This window comes from Schistocerca nitens, chromosome 1 (genome assembly GCF_023898315.1).
Source record: "Schistocerca nitens isolate TAMUIC-IGC-003100 chromosome 1, iqSchNite1.1, whole genome shotgun sequence".
Classification (NCBI taxonomy): Eukaryota; Metazoa; Arthropoda; class Insecta; order Orthoptera; family Acrididae; genus Schistocerca; species Schistocerca nitens.
Window position 1 is genome coordinate 962,099,966 of NC_064614.1, and position 18,040 is coordinate 962,118,005.

At 46.2% G+C, this 18,040-nt stretch overlaps 1 protein-coding gene across 1 annotated transcript in view; it reads right to left on the minus strand.

Moving 5' to 3' along the window:
- Positions 1–17,340, minus strand: part of LOC126237524 (uncharacterized) — a 76,275-nt gene extending 58,935 nt beyond the window's left edge. Inside the window, exon 1 of the mRNA XM_049947704.1 lies at positions 17,258–17,340. The gene's annotated coding sequence lies outside the window, so the exon portion shown is untranslated. The remainder of the gene's footprint in view (positions 1–17,257) is intronic.
- Positions 17,341–18,040: the final 700 nt, after the last annotated feature.

Below are 18,040 nucleotides of genomic sequence, written 5' to 3' on the forward strand. Positions count from 1 at the left end.
GAGCGGAAGACGGCCTAACGGTGTGCGGGACCGTAGCCCAGCTTCATGGAGACGGTTGCGAATGGTCCTCGCCGATACCCCAGGAGCAACAGTGTCCCTAATTTGCTGGGAAGTGGCGGTGCGGTCCCCTACGGCACTGCGTAGGATCCTACGGTCTTGGCGTGCATCCGTGCGTCGCTGCGGTCCGGTCCCAGGTCGACGGGCACGTGCACCTTCCGCCGACCACTGGCGACAACATCGATGTACTGTGGAGACCTCACGCCCCACGTGTTGAGCAATTCGGCGGTACGTCCACCCGGCCTCCCGCATGCCCACTATACGCCCTCGCTCAAAGTCCGTCAACTGCACATACGGTTCACGTCCACGCTGTCGCGGCATGCTACCAGTGTTAAAGACTGCGATAGAGCTCCGTATGCCACGGCAAACTGGCTGACACTGACGGCGGCGGTGCACAAATGCTGCGCAGCTAGCGCCATTCGACGGCCAACACCGCGGTTCCTGGTGTGTCCGCTGTGCCGTGCGTGTGATCATTGCTTGTACAGCCCTCTCGCAGTGTCCGGAGCAAGTATGGTGGGTCTGACACACCGGTGTCAATGTGTTCTTTTTTCCATTTCCAGGAGTGTAGTTCAGAATCAGGCAAATATTTCCCAACGAAAGGCATAGGAAACCGCATGGGAGAACAGACGGCTCACTCACCTGACAGTTCTCCGTTGACACCTACCTTCATTTAACCTATGCTCCACGATATAATCTACTGTTGCATTCAGCCAAGTATTGTTGCTTTTTACTTTACGTTTTAGAGGGTGGTCATTACGTTATACATACATGTAGCTTTGATGTTCAGCGTTTCTGCTTCTGCCCCATGTGCCTACCGGCCTTTTGTGTTGGGAAATTGGACATTTAGAAAAGAAAATGAAGAACCTGTCGCACTGATGGGACATGACTGTTTACAGCCCTAAAATATTGATTTCATTACAAATTTGGATTCACAATAATGTATTGCTAATTTTATTTATTAGACAGATTAATTTAGTGATGTTACAAATTTTAATAGATGATGCGAAAGAGTAAATATATAGTTGAGGTAAGAGACCCTGCTCCATAACCGACAGAGTCCAAAGTAAAAACGGAAACGGTTTTGATACTTCGTACAGTGGACCTCATCCAATTCAAGCTTTTCGCTTGCCATGTTTTGAGAGGACTAAAACAAGAAAATAAAGTCCAGTAAACATTGGCTTTAAAGTGCATACCTTAGGAGCTATGAACACTTTTTGATCTTTGCTACTATGAAACATTTCTCTTCTACTGAATAAGTGCTCGTAACTCTTAGGGTATTCGCTTTAGAGCCCATGTGTTCTGGACAATTTTTTCTTGTTGTGGTCCATACTACCTCGACTGAAAAACGTTGAAATTTGTGTAGACCAAACTGCTGAGGTCAATGGTCCCTAGACTTACACACTGCTTAAACTAACTTATGCTAAGAACAAACACACAAACGGAGAGAGAGAGAGAGAGAGAGAGAGAGAGAGAGAGAGAGGACTCCAACCTCGGGCGGGACATGGCGCCTTAGTCCGGGCGTCCCTCCACTGAAAATATGGAGAACGAAGAGTTTGCAGTAAGAAAAGATCCATTGTCAGAGGTATTAGAATAATTTCGCTTATAACTTTTGACTGTCGTTTCCAGACCAGGGCGCCCTTACCTCACATTGACACATTTATCCTTCTCCATCAGCCCCGAAAGTGTGCAACATCACAGAATCACCCCATACAGAAATTCATTGCTTGAAACGGTGAAGTGACGAACTCGACCGTAAGACGAACTGTTGCCTTGGAAACACACGAATCAGTACTGACGTGAGACAAGAGAACCACTAAATTCGTTTTTCCGACACTGCAGTTTTATCTAGATCCAATCATTACTGTGCTTATTTATATAGAGGCCACAGAAATGGAAACACACAGAAAAGGAGGAGTGTTTAAATTAGGGTTGTTGTGGGTCTCTGAGTTGCATAAAGAAAACAGCCCCAAATCTTCCCCACTAGAAGTTACATAAACGTCGTCGCGAATCCGCGAACTAAGGGTTTTATATGCCGACCGGCCGACATGCTAGGAGCCTCACACGTCGCCACGCAGCGTTCACCCCGCCGCCCTTCGGGCCGATCTTTGTTTATGTTAAGTTTGTTGAGGTGTTGCTCGAGATGCCGATTAACACAACAGAGACAAAAAACTAGGATTTTTCTTGGCGCTTTAGAACTGACAAGCACAGAAAAAGGGGAAAAAGCTGTGGGCAGGTTGGTTGGTTGGTTGGTTGTTTGGGGGAAGAGACCAAACAGCGAGGTTATCGGTCTCATAGGGTTAGGGAAGGATGGGAAAGGAAGTCGGCCGTGCCCTTTCAAAGGAACCATCCCGGCATTTGCCTGGAGCGATTTAGGAAAATCACGGAAAACCTAAATCAGGATGGCCGGACGCGGGATTGAACCGTCGTCCTTCCGAATGCGAGTCCAGTGTGCTAACCACTGCGCCACCTCGCTCGGTCTGTGGGCAGGGAAATGGCTTCAATGAAATGAATTCAGCCGCACTTTGTTACTGAAGGAGCTGGGATCCGATGATATCCCAAATTGTTTACATATGGCCAGAAATGAGCTGGTAAACCTCGTCAAGCAACAGTTGGCGATAAAGAATATTAAGATGAGAGAAGATAAAAACTGAGGGTTTTTTAACTACATTGAGGTTTCTACCTGATGGCAGGAGACCACTAATTTTTTGCAGCTGTATCTCCACAGTTACTACGTAAAAGTATTCCTAAAACCTGCAACAGACGTACAGATGCCTGAGGGAATCCATCACGGCAAAGCATAACAAAACAAACGACGATCATGTAAACTTTACGTATTTGTGTGTGTGTGTGTGTGTGTGTGTGTGTGTGTGTGTGTGTGTGTGTGTGTGTGTGTGTGTGTGTGTGTAGCATAAAAGAGGTCCCCTGCCAATTTAAGAAGCTCATTTCGAACTATGAATAAAAAGAACGCAAATGGCTGTAGCCACTTCATGTAATACAGTAATAGACACACAAGAAATTGAACTGACTGACTGAAATAGGGAGGGAGGAAGTGTGGTGGTTCATATGGAGTTAGTGAAGTCCACCAGAAAGAGAGAGTGGTGCAATCGAAGCGCTGAAGGCGATAGAAATGACGTAGCTGCGAAATAATTTAAGGAGTCCGGCTGGAACGTACAAGGAGTGTATAGTATATGGAAGCACCAAAAACCCAACACATTACCACGCCTAACAAGGTGTAGGAAACCGTTTGCATTTGAAACAGCTTCCGGTCATCTCGGATTGGATAAATAAAGGTTCTGCACGATTTTCAAGGCAATCTTATACAGTTCTTCCTGCAAAATAGTAGTTCAGATAACAGTGATGGAGATGAATAACGATCACGCATCCTTGTCTCCAACGTAGATCACAAGGGCTCAATAGTAGAGAGATATGGTGTATGTGATGGCCTGAAGAGATACAACAGTTTATCTTCGTGATCACAAACCTAGTTTTGGACAATGCGAGATGTGGAAACAGGGGCTCTGTCGTCTTGGAACATGGCGTCACCATTGGGGAACAAAGATTGTAACGTGGGATGGACTGATCTGTCAAAATAGCCACATAGTACTTGGCCCTAGTGCGACCTAGTTGAGCAACCGTGGGGCCCATGGAATATCACTATATGGCTGTCCATATCATCGAATCTCCGCCATGTTTCACGCTTGGGAAGTAAACTCGGCCAGAAATTGAAAATAGACAAACTAGACGTCGAACCAAATGAGTTTCTTCCATTATTCCATAGTTCAGGTTGTGTGGCTTTGGCAGGGCGGTTTCCCGTTATGGGCGTTAACATCACTGATGAATGGTTTTGGGATTCCAGCTCGCCTTGCAATTCCCTGCCTTCTGAAGCTCCCTTCGTGTTGTTTTGGTGCTGACAGGTATCGCGAGTGCGATATTCAGTCCTCTTCTTTTTTGTCACAACCGTCTCCAATGAGGGTTATGATCATTTAACACACTTTCGTCCGCATGGATGATTATTCCCACTTGTCCTGTATGCGGCATAAATCTTTGATATGGTGCCAAATACTTCGGCTGCCTTGGTTACGAAAGCACCTACTACACGAGCACCAACAATTTGCTCACATTCACATTGAATGCATTGAGCTCTGACAGAACGCACTCACAACTACACAGAACAATGTTCTCATCACAACTGACACTTGCAACGTATTGAAGATATTTCACATGTGTCGTTCGTGGCCAAGTACAACAGCGCAACCTTCATGTGTGGCTAGGCATTAGCTTTTACGTGCAAGCATATATTTCTCTCGTTGTTTCCACATTTTTGTCCATCCGTGTAGGTCAGAGCAGAAGACCAGTCTCCCTGAGCTCATCTCTGGCGAGAGTAACCCCACCCATATACGACACTCGCCAACCCGATTAAGGACGAAGGCCCAGTAAAGATTACCTGTAGCTTTGAGATTCGTTAATAGTAAAAATGAGAATGTTAGAAAAGTAATGGTTGTCAGTTGGACCATCAATAATACAACAAGGTGAGAGAAATAACCAGGTCAGCAGGTGGGTGGGGTGAATCGAGTGTCCTCCTGGCTTTCGAGGCCGTCCCTCCCCCCCCCCCCTTTCCCCCCTCCCGCTCTGTTACAGCCAAGGCGTTAAGCAGAGGCACTATTCATCGGAGCGCTACCTCTGAAATGAAAAACTGGGAGCGGCAGAAAAGGGGCTGGCTGCATTCAAAAGCAATTCAAATTAAAATAGGGATGATCCAGGCAGCTGCTAGTAAAGAAGGTAGGATCGGGGGTTTCACAGATCCAGCATGCGGCGGGAGTCATCCAACTCCAGCCACCACATCTCCACCCCGCAAGTAGTTTAAAACATTATGCCTGAGAATAAAAAAATACACTTTCAGGGAGGAAAAAAGAAAAACACTTCAACTAGCCGAGCCTTCGGTCAATATAAGGGGCAAAGAATCCAGAACACCATGCTCTGCATGAAGAGCCAGAAGGACGACATATTCTACCAGGATGTGTGCTGCTCTCTGTAAGGCTTCGGAACCACAACGTTTTTTTTGTTTTTTGGTTTTAGGGCGCAAAACTTCTATGGTCATTAGCGCCCGGTCCGTGACTTAGGAAACAGTAAAAAACCGAAATTTAAAACCAGCAGCAATGAGAACGAAAGTCATAAAATTGAAGAAACTAAAAGCAGAAGGAATGCTTAAAAATCCACTACAGAAAGGGGTTGGTTGTCCCCAAAAAAGGCTTCAAATGACTGACGTCATTTCACTGTCACTAATAAACTGGAGAACGCGGTCGGCTGAGCGCGTGTCATCTGCTAAAATCGACGATAGATCAGGCGATAGCTGTAGACGGGAGCGTAACGGATTAAAATAGGGGCATTCAATTAAAAGGTGTCTTACCGTCCACAGCTGAGAGCAGTGGGGACAGAGTGGGGGAGGATCGCCGCTTAAAAGATGTCGATGGCTAAAAAGACAGTGCCCTATCCGGAGTCTAGCTAAAATTACCTCCTCCCGACGACGCGTTCGGGAGGAAGAGGTCCAAGCGCAAGGAAGGGCTTTCACTTCCCGCAATTTATTATGGGGAAGTGTTGACCAATGCGCGTGCCATAAATGAGCAACTTTGCGACATAAAACGCTCCGTAGATCGGTGAAGGGAATCGACTGAATAGCTGGCCGAGGAAGAGAGACTGCAGCCTTGGCCGCTATATCGGCCGCCTCATTCCCACAGATACCAGCGTGTCCCGGGAGCCAGAGGAACGCCACCGAGACGCCCCCCAGGTGGAGCAAGCGCAGACAGTCCTGAATCTGGTGGATCAGAGGGTGCACAGGGTAAAGAGCTTGGAGACTAAGGAGAGAGCTGAGAGAATCTGAGCAGATTACGTACTGTATCCGCTGATGGCGGCGGATGTAGTGGACAGCCTGGAGAACAGCGTAAAGCTCCGCAGTATACACCGAACACTGGTCGGGAAGCCGAAATTGATTTGGGGTGTCGCCAACAATATAGGCACTCCCTACACCTAACGATGTTTTCGAGCCGTCGGTGTAAATAAATGTGGCGTCCGTCATTTGTGCACATAGAGCAGCAAATGCCCGACGATAAACAAGTGAAGGTGTACCATCCTTGGGAAATCGACAAAGGTCACGGAGCAGGCAGATCCGGGGACGGAGCCAAGGCGGTGCTGTACCCCAAGTTGTCAAGAAGGTTTTAGGAAAGCGGAAGGAAAGAGAATGGAGCAGTTGACGGAAGCGGACTCCCGGTGGTAGTAGGGAGGAGGAGCGGCCTGCATACCCTACATCAAAGGAGGCGTCGAAAAAAAGGTCATGGGCTGGATTAGCAAGCATGGAAGACAGATGGCTAGCATAACGACTCAGAAGGACTGCTCGCCGATTGGACAGCGGAGGTTCAGCAGTCTCAGCATAAAGGCTTTCCACAGGGCTAGTGTAAAAAGCTCCAGACACTAAACGTAATCCACGGTGGTGGATAGAGTCGAGACGCCGAAGAATAGACGACCGAGCAGAGGAGTAGACTATGCTTCCATAATCCAATTTCGAGCGCACTAAGGCGCGATAGAGGCGGAGAAGGAACACTCGGTCCGCTCCCCAGGAGGTACCATTCAGGACACGGAGGGTGTTAAGGGATCGCAGACAGCGAGCCGAAAGATAGGAAACGTGGGAGGACCAGCACAGTTTTCTGTCAAACATAAGACCCAAGAATTTAGCGACGTCTGAAAACGGAAGGTTGACAGGACCTAGATGCAAGGAGGGCGGAAGAAACTCCTTACGTCGCCAAAAATTAACACAAACGGTCTTACTGGGAGAGAAACGGAAGCCGGTTTCGATGCTCCAAGAGTGGAGGCGATCGAGACATCCTTGAAGACGTCGTTCAAGAAGGCTGGTCCGTTGAGAGCTGTAGTAGATCGCAAAATCGTCCACAAAGAGGGAGCCCGAGACATTAGGAAGGAGACAATCCATAATTGGATTTATGGCGATGGCAAACAGTACAACACTCAGCACGGAGCCCTGGGGTACCCCGTTTTCTTGGGAGAAAGTACGGGAGAGAGTAATGTTCACCCGCACCCTAAATGTGCGCTCTGCCATAAATTCGCGAAGAAAAAGGGGCAGCCGGCCTCGAAAGCCCCAAGAGAACAGTGTGCGGAGGATGCCTGTCCTCCAACAGGTATCGTATGCTCTCTCCAGATCAAAAAATATTGCTACCGTTTGGCGTTTCCGGAGAAAATTGGTCATGATATAAGTGGAGAGAGCAACAAGGTGGTCAACTGCAGAACGATGCTTTCGGAATCCGCATTGGGCTGGTGTTAAAAGACTGCGGGATTCCAGCCACCAAGCTAAACGGTAATTCACCATACGCTCCAAAACCTTACAGACACTACTCGTGAGAGAAATGAGGCGATAGCTAGAGGGGAGATGTTTGTCCTTTCCAGGTTTCGGAACGGGAACGACAATAGCTTCCCGCCATCGTCTGGGAAAGGTACTGTCGGTCCAAATTCGATTATAAAGGCGAAGGAGGTAACGCAGACTACGGGTTGATAAATGCAACAACATTTGGACATGGATACCATCCGGTCCTGTGGCGGAGGAGCGAGAAGAAGAGAGGGCATGTTGGAGTTCCCACATGGAGAAAACAGTATTGTAGCTTCCGTGATTTTGAGAGGAGAAAGCAAGAGGTCGCACTTCCGCTGCACGTTTCTTCGGGAGAAACGCTGGCGGGTAATTTGAAGAGCTCGAAATCTCAGCAAAGTGCTGACCCAATGAGTTAGAAATTGCGACGGGGTCCACTAACGTATCATGCGCGACAGTGAGCCCAGAGACCGGGGAGAAACTAGGCGCACCTGAGAACCGTCGAAGCCGACTCCAAACTTCCGAGGAGGGAGTGAAGGTGTTAAATGAGCTAATAAAGAATTTCCAGCTTGCCTTCTTGCTATCGCGGATGACGCGACGGCATCGCGCACGGAGCTGCTTATAGCGGATACAGTTGGCCAAGGTAGGATGGTGACGGAAAATGCGAAGAGCACGTCGTCGCTCACGTATTGCGTCACGGCATGCCTCGTTCCACCAAGGAACTGGGGGGCGCCGGGGAAATTCGGAGGTGCGTGGTATTGGACGTTCCGCAGCTGTAAGAATAACGTCGGTAATGTGTGTGACCTCATCGTCGACGCTGGGAAAGCGACGGTCATCGAAAGTCGCTAGAGACGAAAAAAGTGTCCAATCGGCTTGGGCAAACTTCCAGCGTCGCGAGCGCATATATGGCAGTTGAGGCTGCAGTCGAAGGACACATGGAAAGTGGTCACTCGAGTGTGTATCATCAAGGGCGAACCATTCGAAGCGCCGAGCTAGCGGAACAGTACCGACCGCAAGGTCCAAATGAGATAAATTTGTCGTGGAGGCAGACAAAAATGTGGGGACCCCAGTGTTGAGGCAAACTAGATCTGCTTGGTGGAAGACGTCTAGCAATAGTGAGCCACGTGGACAAGGATGTCGAGATCCCCAAAGCGGGTGGTGGGCATTGAAGTCCCCAACCAGCAAATGGGGGGGGTGGAATCTGACCAAGAAGATGAAGGAGATCAGCTCGTGTCATTGGTGTGGACGATGGAATGTACACAGTACAAAGAGAGAACGTGTATCCAGAAAGGGAAAGACTGACGGCGACAGCTTGGAAGGAACTGTTTAAGGGGATTGGGTGATAATGGAGAGTATCACGGAGAAGAATCATGAGTCCTCCATGGGCTGGAGTGCCTTCAACAGAGGGGAGGTCATATCGGACGGACTGAAAATGAGGGAGAACAAAGCGGTCATGGGGACGCAGCTTTGTTTCCTGAAGACAGAAGATGACCGGCGAGTAGGATCGTAAGAGGATCGACAATTCATCCCGATTGGCTCGAATGCCGCAGATATTCCAGTGGATAATGGACATAGGGTGAACAGAAAATGGAGGAATGTGACCAAGGGTGCTGTCAACTCAACGACTGCTCAGAGCTTGCGACCGACAGCATGGAATGGCATTCAGCCGAAGGCAGAAGTTCCTGATCCATAGGTTGGTCAGGAGCAGCTCCTGCCACCAGCGATCGGCCGGTTGACCGGCCACCAGCAGTGCGCCTCGGCGACACAGAAGACGGCCGAGGGCGATTTCCGCCAGGTGGTGCTGTAGATGGGACACGCCTTGGCGGAGAAGGAGAGGAACTGGGTTTCTTTGTAGCCTTCTTGGAAGTATGATGTTTAGATGAAGGAGGAACCGATGGTTGGGAAGTTGCGGTACGTAAAAACTCTTCACGAGTATGCTCTTTTTTCGAAGACTTTGCGTCTGACTTTTGGGCTCGAGATTTAGCAGAACCCGACGAAGGGTGAGCCATAGAGTGGGCAGGCGAAAGTGGTGAGGTTGAACGGGCGATCTTTGCGCTGGCCGATCTGACGACCGTGGTACTAAAGGTGAGGTCGCAAGTCTGCGTGGCCGCCTCCTTTGTTGGCCGAGGGGAAGCAAGGACAGTGCTGTATTTTCCTGTCTGAGGCACGGTGGGCTGTCGACTGGCGAATAATTTTCGAGCAGCAAAGGTCGACACCTTTTCCTTCACTCTTATTTCCTGGATGAGTTTTTCGTCCTTAAAAACGGGGCAATCTCGAGAGGAAGCAGCGTGGTCACCCATACAGTTGATGCAGCGAGGGGATGGAGGTGGACAAGCACCCTCATGGGCATCCTTGCCACACGTAACATTTGGCCGGATTGGAACAGGACTGGCTGGTGTGATTGAACCGCTGGCATCGATAGCAACACGTAGGGTTTGGGACGTAAGGGCGAACGGTAATTATCTCATAGCCTGCTTTGATTTTCGATGGGAGTTGAACTTTGTCAAATGTCAAGAAGACAGTGCGGGTTGGAATGATGTTCGTGTCAACCCTTTTCATAACTCTATGAACAGCCGTTACGCCCTGGTCAGACAGGTAATGCTGAATTTCTTCGTCGGACAATCCATCGAGGGAGCGTGTATAAACGACTCCAGGCGAGGAATTTAAGGTACGGTGCGGTTCCACCCGGACAGGGAAGGTGTGGAGCAGAGAAGTACGCAGCAATTTTTGTGCCTGGAGGGCACTGTGTGTTTCTAACAACAGGGTGCCATTCCGTAATCTGGAACAAGACTTTACAGGACCTGCAATTGCGTCGACACCTTTCTGAATAATGAAAGGGTTGACCGTGGAGAAGTCGTGACCTTCGTCAGACCGAGAAACAACAAGGAACTGTGGCAACGATGGAAGAACCGTCTGTGGCTGAGACTCAGTGAACTTACGTTTGTGAGCAGACATAGTGGAAGGTGAGGAAACCATTGCGGAAGAATCCCCCATGATTACCGGCGTCTCCGATGGCGCGCTCCTCCCTTGTGGGGGCCCTCACTGAGGGCACACCCGCCTTAGGTGATTGTTCACACCTCAGGTCACACCTCCCGACAAACGGACGGAGGGACCAATCGGCACTTTCGGAAGGTATCAGCTCGGGTAATCACCCCTCCCTGGGCCTGGCCGTTACCAGCGGGTACGTACGTGTCCTACCTGTCTACCCGGGGTGGGGAATTATGCGTTACCCCATCACCGGCTACGCATGGAAGTGCGTGGGTCGGCCTTCAGACACGTACAGGGAGGAAAAAAGAGAAAGGGAAAGGAAAGAAGAGAGGTCTCAAACGCCGCAGCGGAGAAAAGGGTAGAGAGAAGAGGTAAGGAAAAGAGAAGGACAAAGGAAGGATGAAGACTTACAAGCAAGGAAGGCGAAGAATGTAGTATATTTACAAGCGTCCGTCTCCGGATGTAGGCACAAACCATAACCCCAGAGGGGGAGAAAGGGAAAGAAAGAGCCAGAGGTGAGGGGGGGGGGGGGCGAGGATGGGGGATGGGGATGGGGAAGGATGCGGAAAGGGAAGGTATGCAGCCCGGAAAGGAAGGAAGGCCACATCAACTCGGGGTCCCGTGCTCGCTACGCACGTATCCACAAAAGAGTTGTCGATCCCCTGGGGGGGGAACCACAACGTGGGCGCGGCTCGTTACAGAAAATAAAACGAGGGATTAATCCGGCATGAAATGAAATGAAACGAAATGAACGTATGGTATTTTTGACAAAGGTGTCCCTTCTAGGGACTTCGGCTGCCCGGTGTGGTTTAAATTCAGAGACGTACGAGTAGTATCGACGGCTGTTGAGAGATGTATACCAAATTAACAAGAGATGGTACTGATCCCCCATGGTACACAAAACGAGTGAGACCATTGTTGCCGAAACAACGGAAGAGTATGCCAAGTTAAAGAGAAAGCAAAATCTCCAAGACCAGCGAAGTTTTACAGAATCTCTAAATTTAGCGCTGTCTTCAATGTCAGATGTTTTTAATAGTTTCCGTAACGAAACTATCTCCAAATCTGGCAGAAAGCCCAAAGAGATAGTGGTCGCATGTAAAGTACACCAGCCGCAAGACGCCATCAGTACCTTCACTGTGCGATATCAATGGTGACGTTACAGCTTCCTTCACAAAAGAAGACTAAGTAAATATTCCAGAATTGGAATCATGAACTACCAACATAAGCAACTTAGAAGTAGCGGATCAACTTAAAACAATAAATGCCTCTGGTCCAGATTGTATACCAGGTATACCAATCGGGTTCCTTTCAGAGTATGCTGGTAAAATAGCTCCATATTTAGGAATCCTATACAACTCCCGCTCTTAGAAAGATCCGATTCAAGGCCTGGAAAGTTGCAAAGGGCACGTCAATACTCAGGAAGTAGAAGTAATCTGCTGAATTGGAGACCATATCACTAACAAATTTGGAGGAGGATTGTGGAAAATATACTATATTCGAACGCTATGAATTATCTCGAAGAACATGATTTATTGACAAATGGCCAATATGGACTCGGAAAAGATCGTTCTTATGAAACAACAACAACCTCCTTATTCTCAAGAAGTAAAGAGTGCTACCGACAGGGGACGTCTAATTGATTCATTATTTTTAGTTTTCCCGAAGGTTTTCGACACCAATGCTCACAAGCGACTTCTAATCAAACTGTATGTGTATATAGTATCGCCTCTGTTGTTGGATTCGTGATTTCCTGTCAGAAAGGTCACAGTTCGAAGTAATTGAGAGAAGTCATCGAATGTAACAAATGTAATATCTGACATTCCCCGGGGAAGTGTTTTAGTTCCCCTGCTTTTTCTGGTCTACATAAACGATGACATGTTCCACACCACGGAAATCATCTAATTTTTGGATCTGTGGAACGAAAACTTTAATCTAGGAGAAACTGAGTAGCCGACTTGGACTGTTTGCAGATGACGCTGCCATTTACCGCTTATAAACTCATCAGATGATCAAAACAAATTGCAAAATAATTAAGACACGATGTCTGTATATTGCGCAAAGTGGCAGTTGACTTTAAATTACGAATTCATATAAATACTAGAAGAAATCCGCTAAATACGATTACAAGGTAAAACACACCCATCTCACGGCTGTAAATTCATCTAAATACCTAGGGATTAAAATTACGAATAACCTAAATTGGTATGATTATGTAGATAATGTTGTGCAGAAAGAGAACCAACGAGTGCGATTTATTGGCAGGACACTCAGAAATGCAACAGGTCTACTAAACAGACTGCTCATACTACGCATGTCCGCCTTCTGATTGCCGCGCAGTGTGGGATCTGCATTAGAGAGGATTGATGGAGGACAGAGAAAGTTCAGAGGAGGACAGTTCGTTTTGTATTATCACGAAATAAGGTGGAGAGCGCCACAAACATGATAAGAATCGGGGTGGCAATCATTAAAACAAATGTTTTTCTTTGCGGGATGATCTCCTTATGAAATTTCAATCAACAGGTTTCTCCTCCGAATGAGAGAATATTTTGTTGGCCCCTTCTACACAGGAAAAAAAAAAAAAAATGGTTCAAATGGCTCTGAGCACTATGGGACTCAGCATCTTAGGTCATAAGTCCCCTAGAACTTTGATTTACTTAAACCTAACTAACCTAAGGACATCACACACACACCCATGCCCGAGGCAGGATTCGAACCTGCGACCGTAGCAGTCCCGCGGTTCCGGACTGCAGCGCCAGAACCGCACGGCCACCGCGGCCGGCTCTACACAGGAAAAAATGATCATTTAATAAAATAAGAGAAATCAGAGCTTGAGTGGAAAGATTTAAGTGGTCGTTTTTCCGTTCGCTGTTCGAGAGTGGAAAGGTACACAAATAGCTTGGTGGTGGTTCGATGAACTCTGACAGACGCTTAATTGTGAACTGCAGAGTAACCATCTGGATGTAGAAGTAGAAAACTTAGAACTGTGTAGCTGGATTAGGCTTTGGATGTCTTTCGAACGCCTCTGCGTAAAGGTCGACGGACACACTGTCACGGAACGGAACTTTGAAATATTCTGCAATGCAATGCAATGCATTTCAAATGGCAGACAGGCCGTGAACGGAGCGGAGCGGAACGGATCGTCAATGTGAAGCATTTCGGGGGGAGGGGGGGGAGGGGGGAGAGGGATTGACAGCGGAGAAGAATGTTGTCTGCTAAAATCGAAATTAGTCATTTTTCGCCGCATTCACTGATATTATCTAGTAGTGGAATTTGTTGAATCTTTTTAATCTATTTGTTGCTTTGATTTCGTGGATGTTTGCGAACATTCCATGGTGACTGGCATCACTTGACAATGGCCAAGGGGCACCCGGCCTCAAGCTCGTGGGTTTTTAACCACTTGATACAGTTGGGAACTAGAGAAAATTTTATTAGAAAAATAAAACTCAAAAATTTGAGCAGAATGCTGCTTATATGTCGTATGTACGAAGCTTTCCCAAACTCCTTAGATCCAGAAATAAAGATATTACAGGGAGCATACGCCACGGGAAATCCGGGGAAAACCCAGGAGTTTATCCAAGAGAAAACCGGCAGAAATCCGGGATTTTTTTAGAATTCCGGGAATTTTTCATTGTTCTAGTTTTCAGCTAAATTTTTGTAATTTTGACTGGTAAGAACTGACACTGTGACAAAGAACTTTACTTTATCCTGCGACTGCAGAACAATACTGCGGCCATCAAACATAAACGAAACAAAAAATGAAAATAAAACTCAAGATGCAAAGGAAATGCGCCATTTACAACAACGAAACACGATGCACACACAAGCAAAACATGTCAGCAAAACAGCAAAACATGTCAAAGCCTTTAGGACGAAGACTATGCAGTTCATAACAACAAACTGCTTCCGATGAGCACGACTTCATAACTGTTCGTAATAAGGTCGCCTGAACAGTTGCCAGCGGGCTCATGGCCATGCGCAGTTCAGTCGCGTGTGAGCAGTACCTTCTCCCGCTTTTGTGTGGCTGTTGGCTGTATGAGCAGTAGCAAACAAGAAGCCAGATGCTACACGGAAACATATTTCTGGCGCACCCAAGCTGCCAGATTCGCACGTTCGCAGTGTAGCCTGAGTTATAGTGGGTAGAGGGAGTAGTTTCCACGTGCCCAGTTTCTACTTTCAGTGATTTTGCTGTTTCCTCTTCACTTACAGCTCTCACGTCAAATGAAAACAAAACAGAATTCTATGGCCGGAAGCTATCAAGTGAATTAAACTACAATCACATAATTACGGAAGGCTCAAATTTGTTGTTAGTTTCAGTTTCCTGATTTTATTTCCACGTTTTTGGCAGTAAATCATTAATAGTCTTGCAGAACAACGAAGTTATTTTTTTCGATTTGCTAAAGAAATTTGCCTTTTATTAGTCATTCTCCCTGAGTCAGTTACTTTATGTGAAACTAAGTGTTTCATTCCACACCACTGACCAATTTCAACTGTGTGCTTAATTTCAAATGCACATTTACATCTTTCAGCACGCATGGCATTATGCCGTAATAAAGAACCAAACATGAGATAATACAGTACTGATACTCCAAGAAAATTTGCATCCAGAAAACCACATTGAAAAGCTTAATTCCAGGTTGGGACCTACATCTTTGTGGTTCTAGACATAAGAATGTCCACATTAAGCCAAATTATGCATTTTAGTATGATATACAAAATTCCGATCTTCTCTGAGTATCATCTGATGTTCTGTTTCGCTTTATGACGTAATGTAAACTCTTAACGCTCTGCAAGATCTCTTAATGCTATATACGTACAAAGATACGGGCTTCCTAAGTCATCGTAGTTGCGCACACTCAGAATCGCCTGTTTTCAGATGCTCTGACAATTGCTGAAACGAATTGTAACAGGTCACGAGAAAATATTGCGAATGGTGGTTTGAAAAGCGTTACTTTCAAAGTAAATTTCGTTTTATGCAAGATGAATCATGTGGCGTGCGAGAATGTCCTTTGAATTTCTTAAATCACAGCTTAACTCTTTGAAGGCCAGTGACTTAGAAGAAGACTAGACATTTACGTCATTGTTTAAAATTTTCCTGGCACATTTGAGTAATGTATCTTAAAGTGAAAGAAAGACTAATATTATATGTGAAAGCTTAGCTTCTCTTGTAGCTACACTATGTATATTAATTTAAACCATTAACTTTTACTGTGTGAGTGTTTGCGATAGGCTGACTACCTCACGTGCGCTATGCTCTGAAGATCTGCTATCATTGGCTGACGAGATCACGTGACACGAGCTATGACTAATTTACAAAAGTTGAAGTAGGCTGTTTAGGTTTTTATGTTGGTAATACCACGTAGCGCTGGCCAATCTGGGACGAACTTGGGGCTACTAATAGGGGGCCACTGAAAAGCAACTCCTGCAAAGAGGCTTAGGTCACAACGCGAGTCGCAAATAAGGAAGTTCTATTCACACATCCCACCTGCAGCTTCACAGTTTCCAGAAAATCGAATTACTGATTTAGACCCATTACATATACTATACACTTGAAAAAGATAAGGACGTGCTAACTGCAGCTTCAGTCAAGTGGTACAGGAATTGCGTTCATGTCTCAAGAAACTAACGCGCGCGGGTTCCAATTTTAGTTCTTACAATGCATGTCGCAGTTCTCTTTAGCAAGCGTATGGAAACTGTCAGCAAATTTACGTATTTTAAATTAATGCTATTGTAAACAAGAGGAAGGAAGTGATCAGCTAATATTTCTCTACTTTCCCTGCTTCTATGATGCATACCACCTGAGACACTGATGCTTTCCAAAATACGGAAAAAACTGTCAGTGTTCGAGAAAAAGGAAGGGGAGGGGAAATGAAGCAGCACTTTGTGTTTCTATCTTCACACTCCCTAAAACGGACACCATTATCGTGCCTAAAACTGAAGAAAAAAAGAATTGGAAGAAGTTAGATTCGAACCCATGCACATCAAAGTTTCCTGTGATAAGGGAGGCCTTACAAAATTGGCTGCCGCCACAGTCAGCAAGAGCTCTCCCTCCTCCTCATAAATGCGTACCTGCAACTGATAGAAATACTTCTTCCATTTCTCGGAAAGCATTAGGTTGCATACCTCATACCTAAAAATAAATTTCCTAAATTTCGAGGGTTCTAATGATTCGACCTTGTCCGAGTTGAATCATGTATCATGAATGTGACTTAACTTTTTTCGGAAGCAGAAGCTTGGTGACAAACACTTTGACAGGAGTCACTTCTGAGTGGCCGTTAACTAAAACGTCGAAGCTATGCGAAATGGTGGGTCGCAGTACCTCTCCTCTACTTGTCGCAAGTTACTAATACCGACATTAAATTTTCCAGGAAAATTCCATTCATAAATCACTAATTTTAAGATTTTTCGTTTCTTAATTACTTGGAAGTAAGTATTTAAAGCTGCAATATTATTAAGCGTTATTAAAAATAAGAAATAATAAGTATCACATTCTGTTCATGTACAATTTCATATTGTGAAAGTGCGACCTGTCTTAGTAACGAGAAGGCAGGTCATTTGTAAATGACAGTAAATAAATAAATAATTTTTGATAATGTTGCATAAAATCTGTGCTGTGATGTTACATTCTCCTTTAATACTAAAGGAATTATAAGCACCACAAAATTTGAATATAAGTGTCGAACGAGAATGTCCGAAAAAATATCGTAGCTTGACTGTTCACACTCTGTTCGCCACAATAAGATGTCCAGCGAACGGAGCGTATGCGAAGTAGCCACAAGCACTGAAAGTATGTGTCACTAACTAACAAAAATTCCTAAACAGTAAAGAATGTATGTTGTTTTGTGTTACCTGAGACTCTTAGGTTACGTGCAACGAGCAGGTCAGCGCCACACTGCTTGCCAGGTGAGTTGCTTGTTGTGGTGCCCAATTCAAGGAACCGCGAGTTTCCGCTGACAGGAAATGCCACGGCCCTCTGCGGTTGCCCCGACAACTATCGCACCGAATGTTTCACTTGCAATCGCTGCCTGGCGTGTGCGCGTCATTTATGGGAAAAAATTCTTTTCGTTTTCTAAAGCATTACGTGTTCATCAGATCTTGAATTCTCATAATTCGACTGTAAGCTTTTCGTTTATGCATTTTCATATTCCCAGACCTCTTCATAAGGTGCAGAAGTTTACAACACGTTCGCAGCTATTGCTTCGACACCTGCATCTATACTGTATACACCACATGAAAGTGCGTAGCTGAAGGCACTTTTCACGTTAATGTTGCTTCCCGTTTCACTCACGTTTTGTGCAGTATGTTTCACAGTTGCTATTATAGGCTTCTACGGATTGTAGAGGGGACTTAATAGATACGGAACGCAGGACTAGAAACGTACCGTCTGGATATAAAATAAGTTTGAAGATTGGATCACTTTCAAATCAGGAGTGGCTCGACGCTGTGTCTCTGCTGCTCGTTGCACAAGTTGTATCTGCGACGCATGCTTCCACAAACACTGGTGAGCGGCCGTGGAACGCAACAGTCAAACCTCCTAGTCGTGAATGTACCACTTTCTCGCAGATGTCGTAGTCGGACGAAAATGGTATGCGATGGACTAAGGTGATCCGGAAAATGTTCTCGATACATGCG